Genomic DNA, 11,897 nt, shown 5'->3' with positions numbered 1-11,897 from the left:
CCCATGCTGCAGTGTATGGGCAGGAGCTGACTGCTGACGTAACCTGAAAAGCCACCGCTGAGCCAGGAAGGCTCAGGACCCTGCCCACTGTGACAGCCCGCTGTCAGCTCCCATTAGCCACCTGTTACAACTTTTTCCTTTTTCCTCCAGAATTCCAGGAGTTTTATTGAAGCACTAAACCACGCAGCTGTGGCAGATGAGGGCTCTTATCCTCCGCAGTCTTTCATCACAAAACACTTAGGTATGAAAATGCCGTGCCCTGCAAACCCTCAGTGCTGGGCATGCCCACAGCGCCGGGAGCTGAGCTGTGCCTCTGCTCTACTCCTGTGCCTCTGGGGACTAGGAGTGCTGAGGCACTCTATGCAGCACACTGCTGTCATTCCCCAGTTCATATTATTCTTGCTTGCTGTATTGTTTTCCTTTAGTTCCTACATCATAGCTATTTGCTGCCGGAAGTTTTTTCCAGCTGGAAGTCTATTTGCTGCCCACTCTTTTGTCTTCTTATCTTGCACTTAATGTCCCTAACTCTTGTCATTAGTCAAGTAAGTATGAAATCTGTTAAATAATAACTTCTTTCCAGAGCCCTTGGTGAAAGCTTCTTGGGGAAGTCAGGAAGAGCACAGCCAATGCTGCCCGGATGCTTTCCCCAGCTGGCCAGGAGGCAGGTTTTCTGGATTCTTTAAGTGACCGTTCTGACTTTCAATGGCATCTCCTTGCACTGAAAATGGTCAGCTGGCGGTATGGACACAGAATAACCTTACAGAAGGAACCTCAGACGAGCCCCAAACACTTGCAGGTAGCACACAGCTCCCGCAGGCCTCGTGCCACCTGTAAGAGCAGAGGAACGCAAATCCTGCACGGCTGTTTCAGGGACGGAGCCGGTTTGCCTGAAGCCCTTCGCTTTTTAACGACAACCTACTCCTCTCCGGGTTTTTCCATGGAAAACATCTCCGACCCTTTTGTACTGCGTCCTCTAGGTGGTGCTAACACTGCACAGCTCCGGCTGCTCGGCACAATGAAAACATTAATTTGCTATGAGATAATTTTTGACGTAAATGTAAAATGGTGCCCATTCGAACTCAGTAATGAAGCATGGTGCATTTCTACAGCTCCTAATTTGACTAGTTAAATGACTCCATTACGTGTCTAACAGACAGAAGCAAATAATTTCTGGTCAGTTGACGCTCACTTATCCGTATCATTTTACCCTGAAAATAAAGTCTCTAATCTACAGTTTCTTTGTCTTAGTTTTTTTAAATATTATTAAAGCAAACATACTTAAATAAGAGAGATTAAACCAACACAAACTAACAATTAGGGCTACAATACAGAAATCAAGTTTATGGAATGTGGGAGGATGGATAAAAATTAAAATGAAATAATAAATTGAACGACTGCTTATCTCAGTTATTTCCACTGTGAGATTGGACAACATTACTATTTAGGAAAAGGAAAATGTCCTTCTCAAATTCGTTGATTCTGAAAACCACTTTAAATACTGTCTGCAAATCTGCCTATAAAACTTCCCCACGCAACTTCGGGAACGTTTGGAAAGACTCTTCACAGTACAGAGCAATAAAATAAAAATGTTGCCTTAATAAATATCAGGTGATGAATAATTTTGCCCGGAGGAAAAAAAATGGTTAATGCTGAATCTTTATGTTCCTCATCTAAATGCTTTTCTCTTCCTGCTAAAAACAAGTTTAGAATTAAAGCATATCATTTTACACATATTGCATGCATATTAGTGAGACACAGCTGCTTATGCCCTACTCTTAAGAGCCATATGATTAAGTTATGGGATATCAGATAATCCGAAGTCCCTTTCTATTGGTCACCTTTCACAGACAAAGGCTTTTTAGTTTTAAGTCCATTTAATGACAGAATGTCCAATTCTATAAATGTGTGAGTAATTCCGGCGGAACACCTGTGGCTCCCTCTGCTAGAATATAGAAGAAAAGATATAAAATGTCATTACAGTAACATTCACTGTCTGACTTTAGCGAAAAATATTCACAATCAAGGCTGCCACTCCATCCCTGATGTATTCCATCATACTCAGGTTTCCATGGTCTCAGAGAAGTAAGTGTGAGCTTACATACCATATGTGGTACCAGCCTCGGTCACAGTGGGGTGAGCTGAGGACAGAGCAACTATTTTCTGGTTGAAGTCACGAGTGCAGTGGGTTCATTTCCATCATGGTTTGTGGGGACAGAGGCATGTGACCCACAGTGTTAGTAGCAGGGGAAATGCAAAAGCAAAGTTTCATGCTACTCTTTACTGTACTTTGCTTTTGTAGCTTTTTTTCCTCTTACCATTTAATTGCATCTGTTTTCTGAAGATATAAACTCGACTCGAGCAGGATTTGTAGGAGCACAAGTTTTGTAATGACAGAGAAGAAGGACAAGCAGATTTTGATGTGTATGATGCAGTGTCCAGGAAACCTGAATTTTCTATTGATGTTGTTTTTGCAGCCATGACAGTGGAAATGTTATGACCCAAAACTAAGTATGGAGAGTTACATTAAAATTAATGGGCTTCTTCATAGTAGCCATTCTTCAAACAGAAAAAGCGTTCAAGGAGTTAGAGTTGGATTTACAACTAAAATATAAAGCTCAGTATCGACATTCAATTTCAGCAGGGCTGATTTCAGAGAGCGTGCTTAAAGCCTCGCAGTCCCTGCTGCTCTCGAGGAAGGCAATGGCAAAACTCCCAGCTGACTTCAATGAGAGGAGGAGCAGACCCTGAATGGAATAAAGGAATGGAGGAAACAACTCTATACGGAAATGGCAAACGTTCAAAGATGAGTTCATATCAGCAGAAAATACACACGAGGCCTGACAAAAATACCCAATGGGTCAAAAGAACAATCTCTGTCCTGGGGAATCCAAAATAGCGAGCAGAACATGTCAGGAGGAGGAGGAGAACCTGTGGTCTGCAGACAGGGTCATGGGCTGATCCCCCAAAGGCAGGTATTGAGGCTGGGGCACACACAAGGGCTGGCACCAGGCCACAGCAGACGAGAGGCCAAGCAGCGCTGCAGGCACTGAGCTATGTACCTGCAGCCCAACGGCTGCTGCTGCCACGTGCGGGTGGCTACACACCCGATGGCTGGAAGGATTAATAAGGGAGATGAAAGTGAAGCTGTAAAAATCCACTTCTTGAGTATCTGAAGTCTAAACCAAGCTATCAAAGGTGGGATCCTGGCCAGGATGCGTAAGGAAAAGGCAGAAGGAAGTGAATGCTATAGAAAGCATCAGTGAAACACATTTGGAAGAAGGAGGAGGAGGAACACCTATATATAATAACAGCTCTAGGGAAGATTAAGGAAATTAAACACCAGTCAGCCTGATTTCAGCAGTGGGAAAGATGTAGGAAACACTAATCAGGGACAAAACACAAAGTTATGATTTAATTAAAGATATTCAGCATGGTTTCAAAAAAGGAAGATCATATGCAACAAAACTCATACAGTATTTGGAAAAACACACCTAACTCTCCCAAATCCCCCCAAAATATGACATACGTATGCCGTATGCAAGCAAGCTAACACTGTACCATCAAGTTATAATGTTCTAAGTTTCGATGACAGGGAGACCTAAACAACATATAACGAACCCAATGGGGTGTGAGGGCAAAGCGTCAGCATGTCAGCATCAGGTGACACGGCCAATGGGAGCTGCTGCATCCCAAGGATCCCCAGCAAAGCTGATTTTGTTCCTCTCTATTTCAATGACATGCAAAAAGCAGATGAAATTTATTCTAAGTACAAAATGGAGGAGAAGCTGCAGACAATATGAATGAAGAGACAGCGTATACATAAAAAAAATCCAGCCTGCCTCTTGGTGATCAGGGAAAGCGGTGTGATGCAATCCACCAAAGAAGAAACATCAAGTAACAATGTGGTAAGAACAAAAGGAACGTAATGCTCACCACTCTGCCTCACAGAGACAGAAGGGGCAGAAGCTGTGGTGAACAATTAGAAATCAAACCCCAACATCTTAAACTTAGGACTTAATGTCAGCATAAAAGAAGCAGAGACATTACTGGAATTTCCAAATGGAGGCATAGAGTGCAAAATCATCCCTGCAGTGTGTAACAGGATAGCAAGGAACTATTTATACGCCTGTCCCCTAACTTTGGCTATCTTTGTCATTAGACAAGTAAAGAACATCCAAAAAGCTGAGTGACAAATTACCCCTGTGAGTCCAAAACAAACCAGATGAGCATTCTTTAAGAGAGGAGGCAAGGAACAGACCTGATGAAGTAGCCTCAAGTTACAGCTGTCTCTATCAACAAGGGTGTGAGCCGGAGCTAAGGAAAAGCAGGCACTACTGGAATTTAAGTGGAATTTCTTTACACAGAGATGATAGTCCTTGTAATGTGCAACCCAGGGCCACTTTAGCAATCTGTTCAGAAATACTGCACTCTGAGACATTCAGAAGACAAATAGTGAAGCAAGGATGCCCCTGGCTTTGCATCCTTCAGCACTTCAGAACAATGTGAGCCACTGATAAGGTGTGTTTCCAAAACAGTGCTACTTTCATCTCGGGGGGCAGGTAAGCAGTGTGGGGCAGCACTGCTCTGCAAGCATGCATGCGTGTAACATGAAGGCAAGCTGCTGGGACGCACAGATGAATCAGAGTGCGTGCAATGCTGGTTTATTTAGTTATCATTATTGTTGTTATTATTCTCCAAGCCAAAATACACCACAAAAATAGACTTTAGGGAACATTCTTGAAGACAATGTTTCCATCATAGCAAGTCTTACCATCCTGAAGTTACCAGAAACATGAGACTAGCAATGCTATTTTTCAAACTAATACAGAAAGGAATGGGATTTAAGTGCAGCAATAGTGCAACAGTCTGCAGTAGATAGCACAGCCCTCGTTGACTGTACTGTGATGCATTTTTATTCTTTGATGCTTTCAGCCAAACAGCACCAATCCAGCAGCACAGGGGTCAGTGCTGTTAAGCTCTTCCCCTCACCCTGAGGAGACCCCTACGCCACTGTGCTTCCCAGGGCTTGAGAGTTTCTCAGATGGGCATGGGACCTTGCAGAGATGTGATTCTGTGGGCACCTTACGGAAAATGCATGCAGATGAGCAGGGCTTGCCTTTTGGTTGGGCCAGAGGCAGAACAGCAGCATGGAAAAAAGCCAGGAGGAGATGGTGGGGGAAATATTCTAAAAGGTATCCTCAGTGCTACAGATGTTCATATTTGCTTACAGTCAGAACCTTCCTCAAGTCCACAGAGGGCTTCTCCCTGATTTCCAACAAGCATTGGGCTCATTTAGTTGTTTCAGCTCTTTCAGTTATATTTTTTTAAAAAAGTCCTAAAACTGGCACTGCACACAGGGTTTGCTAGTTGTTATTTTCAGCTACAGTGTCCAGAACTTCCACAGAGTACAGGGAAGTCCAGCGAGCAGCAGCTAAAATGGCATCTGCTTTGGAAAGAGAATTATCTTCAAGTAACCATAGCATGCCCTTTCCCCTGACTCCATGGCACATCCTTAAAAAGCATGCTACTAGAAAGCCCCAGGAGACGTTTAACTACGATGTCACCCTCTGTAAGCACAGCATAATGAATACTGGAACTATATAGATTGCATGAATAAGGCATGGATCGATAGCAAGAGAAGAGGGCAGAGAAGAGGCAGAGATAAACTCAAGGTATTCCAACAGCATGGCAGGAGTCCTAAACCTGTGCTATGGGATATGGTGGGTCATCTTTGAACTGGCAACAGGGGCATTCAGGGGATTCTGCACTGAGGAAAGGGCTCACCGGTGGCCAGCACTTGGTTACTGGTTATCAACAATGGGAAGGAAAGGTTTGGTAAGTGCATGGCATAGGTATGCTCTGTTCACAGCTAAGCAGGCATCTTCTCAGACTGCACTCCCACTTTCCATCCCGGAACAGACTCTCATGAAGATACTGCTATGGAAATGCATGTGTTCACATAAACAGTGCTACACTTCAATGTACAACAGAGCCGAACACAGTGCCCCTTAATTACAACCAGACCCGTGAATGTAAGGTGTCTACAATGAAAACAAAGGGTTAAAATACCTGTCTAGGTTTTTTTCTTGAAAATCAGTCATTGAGAATCATCTGTCAGTAAGACAAAATTAATTACTACATGTAAAGTTAGGGGGAAAAAAACAACAAATTTAAATATTACATATTACAAAAATGTTCATGTCTTTAATGACACATGTTCACCTTTCTAATATTCAAACTAGCTAACATTATTAAACCCAATTTGCCATAATCAAAAAGAAGAGGAAAAAAATTCCTTTATTATCTTATTTGACTTTATAATCTTTGAAAAAAGCCTTCCACAAATTACAGTAACTTGCAAAATTCAGTCATGTTGTTGAACACTGTTAGAGGGCTGGTGCTGCAGAAATCAACCAAGTTTGGCTCTTAGACTTCTGTGCTTAACAAAGCTAGTAAATAGAAGCCTTAACCACTTCATTTGCTCAAATCAGGGCAATTATTGTACTGTTCTCTCGCAAGTATTTTACTAATTTATACATAGTTAGTTTTACACATATATTAAATCAATTACCGGTAATACATAAAGCATGTTTTTAAGTGCAATTTGTGAATACAGTTCCGTACAGGAGCCTTAAGGCCTGTTTTAGGGGAGGTTGTATGTGTTTACATTAAAAGAACTCTCAAACTTTGGCAGCAGATATCCCACAGGCTGCCTGGAGCAGAGGCACAAACCTCCCATGCTGCTGGGCCAGCGAGCCGATGCCCAGGGCAACGCCTGACTGACAGGGAATCAAAGGCAAGAGCGTGGGGAACCACCTCCCACCTCCAAAAAGAGATTAAAAAGGAAAAATCCTGGCCAGCATACAACGTGGAGTGCTGCCTCCAGCTGGAATGATTCTTAAATTAATTATTTACCAAAAAAAAAAAAGGAAAAAGGAAAAAAAAAACCACGTCTGGCTGTAATAAAGGCACGGCATTTGCATCATCTCCTCAGCTGCTGCTCAGTTTAGCCATTTTCAACCCATCTCTCCATGAGAATTGTGTGACTACAAAGGATAAGACACAAACCTAGCCATGTCCCTTTCCTTGCACTGACTGCCCTGTTCACTTCGTCTTTTAATGCAAGACATTTTACATCCAACTCCATTTCTCTCCTCCCCAAGCCATCAGCATCAGGATGCAGCACCCAGCATGCCTGAGCTTTGGCACTCCTTGCAGAGTAATGGTGTGGACTTTACTGCATCCCCACAGCTTGCCAAAAGCAGCAGTGCAGTGACCAGGGCTGTAATAGCCTTCAACAGCCCTGGTGGGACATGCAACACTGACAAAATGGTCCCTAAGAGATCCAGCCTGAACACCAACAGCTAACAGGATTTTAAGGAGCAAGTTCAGCAGAAACTGGCTACACTCCTCCCTGTGAGAATCTGCTGGGTGCCTCAGTTAGAGGCTGAACTGCACCTCTACTTTGGTTTGATCCAAAGAGTGTTCCTTAGCGCTGTGCAGTGTAAGTCTCTTGGATTTCTGCCTCTGGAACAACTCCATCCAAACCTTGAATGTGAAAAATTCTTATTGTTAAACAGGTATACAAAGAAAAGATTGAAGAACTACTGAAATTAGAAAACAAAACAAAAACAAACAAAAACAAACAAAAACAACAACCAAAAAACCCCACTTTTTTTTAACTCACTGTGTTAATGAAAATGGTAAATATTGCCCCCTCCCCCCTGTCAGCTGGAGCTGATGACTGCCTTGGCCAAAAACAGGCATCAACAGAGTATGGAGCCCTATGGCTAGAAGAAAAATGTTAGACATATTCTCTCTGCCATGACAAACTTACATGCCTTGAAGATGTTTCCTAGGACATGATACCTTCACCCCTCCTTCCATGCTTACTGGTGATGTCTCACAAGCTTGCTGACTAAAAATCCCCTGCCACCAGATGATCTACCAGTTATGGTTAGAGATAACCACAGCTACCAGCCTGATACAACTCTACTTCTCTCACTGCTTATTGCAGGTCTTTGGCAGTCCCATTATGGACTGGGAAAACTGACTTTCAACAGAATCTGTGCCTATCTATCCAACTCAGTGCTATAAGGCAAAGAATGGAATCACAAAGGGAAGTAACCAAATAAAGACATTCAAACCATTTCACTATTACTATTATTATTTTAATAAGGAAAATCTAGCGTGATTTGCAGAACAACTGCTGAGATCAGGAGTCAGAAGTAGTCCTGTGTGAAGAGGCACACTACAAACAGCTCATACAGCAGGGCCATTCTGAAGAAGCTTCCCCTCTCAGCTAGGCTGGACCCACAGGGCTGATGGCCTCAGCCTGCAGGCACGCTGCCCCACAACCAGGCCAGCACATGGCTCATTCTTCTGGGCACAGTATCCTCGACCAAAAAAGCTGAAACTGCAAATTGCTATTTATAATTGGAAGGAAAAGTGTCTTTTGTTGAAGACTTGAAGGGAGGGGTTAGGGGAAATAAAGAAGCAGAAAATGGGAACTGGTTGCCAAACTGGAAAATCAATTATTCTACTGAACAACAGTAGTGACAAATATAGCTGCTTCTACTCCCTCCTCCTCCTCCTCCATTGAACAAATTGTTAAAAGAACCAACAATCTGTTGAACGACAACCCCCGGCATGGTGTCATCATTTAAAAAGTGAACACAGAGAAAGGTCTTGTTAAAAAGGAGACACAGAGCTTTAGACATGATTTGGGATTCGCCCTCAGTGAATCCCCACGTTCGTTTTGTTGAGTTTAAAGAAGCCATTCTGAACCGGGTATTTGATCATATCAATGCAAATAAATGCTTGAAAAGCACCCAAAACAGTCTAGATCATGACTATAACATTTGGATGCATTCCATCTAAAAACCAAATTCCCACAGTCACTTAGCCCCCCACTCAAGATCGTCTTCACTTGGCTTTAATTTTTTTTTTTTTTTAAGCGTATACCAGCATTGTCTTTCATCCAATTATTGTACTTTTAAATGCAAAATGAGGTTTCAAAACTAGCAGATAAATGCTTCTCTTCAAGCAGAATGAATAAAAACCTGGTGATGACATAACGGATTGGCAGCTTTACGAAGTAGGGTCCTACGGGTTTCTTTTGAAGAACTGCTCTCATGTTAGCAGCAGAAAAAAAAAAGTGGTGGGATATATCTTCTGTGGCACATTGGTGAATTGGAGGAGCATTTAATGCACCATGAGGCCTCCATAAGGCAAGGTTGCAGCACATGGGCTGTCTTTGCTTGTGCGGGGCAGCTGCTGGGACTGGAATGCTTGAAGGGCAGCGGCGGGGCAGTGGGGAACATGGATGCCTTTACCTCATATGGCACAGAAGTGGGGACATTTCTTTAATGAGATTTTACATCTTGATTGTTAGAGTGATGGTATATTAAAAGTAAGGGATGCAATGCCAAAAGAGAACGAATACTTCCACGAGAAAGCAGGACAGCAATTTGATGTACCAGGGAAAGACCCCAGCCAAAGTATCATCACAGTGGTTGCTGTTCTGGCCAACTCAGGCCACCAAGTTAGGATTTATTTATTTATTTTAAACATTTCCAGCCTGGAAATGTGGCAGGTGGGTTCATACGTCTTGGCTAATAAAACACGATCTCATGGCAAGCTTCAAAGCTGTCTTAACACTTCTACACTCAGGCACTCACTACAAGGGATGCACCCATGCCAATATGCCTTTGGTTGCCAAACTGATAAAAATGAATAATGCTGGACACCATTTTTGCTTTCTTTTGCTTGTCAGCTGAATGCATTAAAAAAACACACTGAAAACTAAGAAACTTAATAGCTGTTGAGTATTGAGCAGATGGTACCATGTAGACCCATCCAACTCCAGGCCAAGCGATCTAAACCCCAGTTGTAGAAAAGAAATAAAATTTAATAGTGATGAACAGGGGGCAAAAGAAACACTTTGAGAAGACTGAGGGGATCATCCACTCCTTAGACTTGGAAAATAAGGAGCAGTTGTTATACTTTGTGGCACGAAATCTAACCAATATGCCAATAGAAATGAATTTGACCCGATTTCAGCAGCCTCATCTGAGGGGTAAAGGAGATCCAAGTCAAGTCTGATTCTACATTTGCTGCCTGTGAAAGTCTTTAAAACATTAAATTTTGGAAATGCAACCAGTTTCCAAAATGTTTATACAAAGAAAGATTGCTTTTAAAGCCATCTTTAAATTATTTCTAATGATGAGAGCTACTTCAATGGGAGAAAAGCATACAAAAAAAAAAAGAAAAAAGAAAAAAGAAAAAGAGAATGATTCCCAGGTACAAAGTGCAGTGAAAGGCTGTATATGCTTTTCATGTAAGCATACATTATGTCTTCCATATTGTTTAAATGTGTTCATCTCTGAACTACTCTACATGCAACTAAATTACAAATGGCTCAATGCTAACAAAACATAGCAAATTAAGACAGAATCAGGTCAGACTTCTGTTTGAATTATCTAACTGAGTCTCTAACCTGGCGCAGTATTTGGCCACAGTCAAAAATACTTACACAGAAGTATATATATACATACACACATGTAAATCTATGAACAAACACATTAAAAAAGGTCAAAAATATAGGTGCTGAAATTTATGTGTCACAGAGTATATTGCCAGGGGATGATCGAGCAACGAATGGTGGAAATGGGACATATTTGGACCAACACTGCACTACTTAGTTATGTATGGTCAGGCCCACAAAAAAAGAAAGTTGGGATGCAAGATGAAGTATTTACAAATTCAGGTATCTGATTTTGCCAACAGGCAGATAGGACACCTGCTCAAATACGCAGAGGATGTGTGAAACTGTAGACAGAAATCTATAGGTTCAAAATAAAGAATGCTAGAGACACTGATCAGCCTGAAAGATTCTTTGCTAGCCGAAGATATTAATACCGTACATTAATGAAAGCCTGGACCTATCACCTGCTGCAATAATTATCATGCTAATACGGGGGATGCCTCAGTTTGTGTTTTTTTGCATTCTATTATTACCAGAAGCTGCAAATTCAAACACTGTATGTGCAACATAATTTATTTCTACTGCACAGTATTAAGGTGAGAATCTTTTCATTTATGTTTGTAATTTTTTTGCGTTTTCACTTTTAAATTTCCTTTGAGTAGGTGAACCTCAGGCTATAGAAATGCACACAGGCATTGTAGCAACACAGATATGAGCATACAAATCTCTTCTTCTTTACAGGAAATACATAAACACTAATCCATTTTCTACACAAAATGTAAAACTTCACATGTTCTGCTCAAGCTCATTACTGACTAGTATCTTAAGCCTGTCAAGTGTTTTAAAGGAGCTTTCCAAGAGAAGTTTGTAGTTAAGCATATGGTAAGCTCGTCCAGTCCATATGACTGGTTGAGCATCGACCACTACTGTTGATACAGTTTCCCTCAATATTATGACAGTATTTGTCAATGAAAATTAAATTGCTGTCAAACTTTTCCCACTAAACTTACGGCACAACACTCAGAGAAAGCCAGCTTCATGACTCAAGCCAATAAGTCCTCTTCTAAATGCTGTTCTATTTTATCAATTTGTGGGAAGGTCCCTAAGGATTTATTTCTGACTTTTGCAACAGCTAATAAAGGCTTCCCAGATCTCTCTAAGTCAGCTAGGTTAATTTTATACATTATTTTCTAGACAATCCTGAGATGTCACATTTAATGTTTTACTGTTTTTTTTTTCCTTGCATTTCATAAAAAAAAAAGGAAAAAAAAAAGAAAAGACACAATAAAAACCCAACAGACATTATTTTCTCAATCTGCAACTGTCTGTGATTTACATACAGAACAAAAAAAAATGGATAGACAGGGACAAACTTACCCAAAACAATGGAAGGAATCAGACATGGACAGAC

This window comes from Meleagris gallopavo, chromosome 13, assembly GCF_000146605.3.
Source record: "Meleagris gallopavo isolate NT-WF06-2002-E0010 breed Aviagen turkey brand Nicholas breeding stock chromosome 13, Turkey_5.1, whole genome shotgun sequence".
In the NCBI taxonomy this organism is placed as follows: domain Eukaryota; kingdom Metazoa; phylum Chordata; class Aves; order Galliformes; family Phasianidae; genus Meleagris; species Meleagris gallopavo.
The sequence above is the reverse complement of the archived record's forward strand: the minus strand, read 5'-3'. Positions refer to the sequence as shown.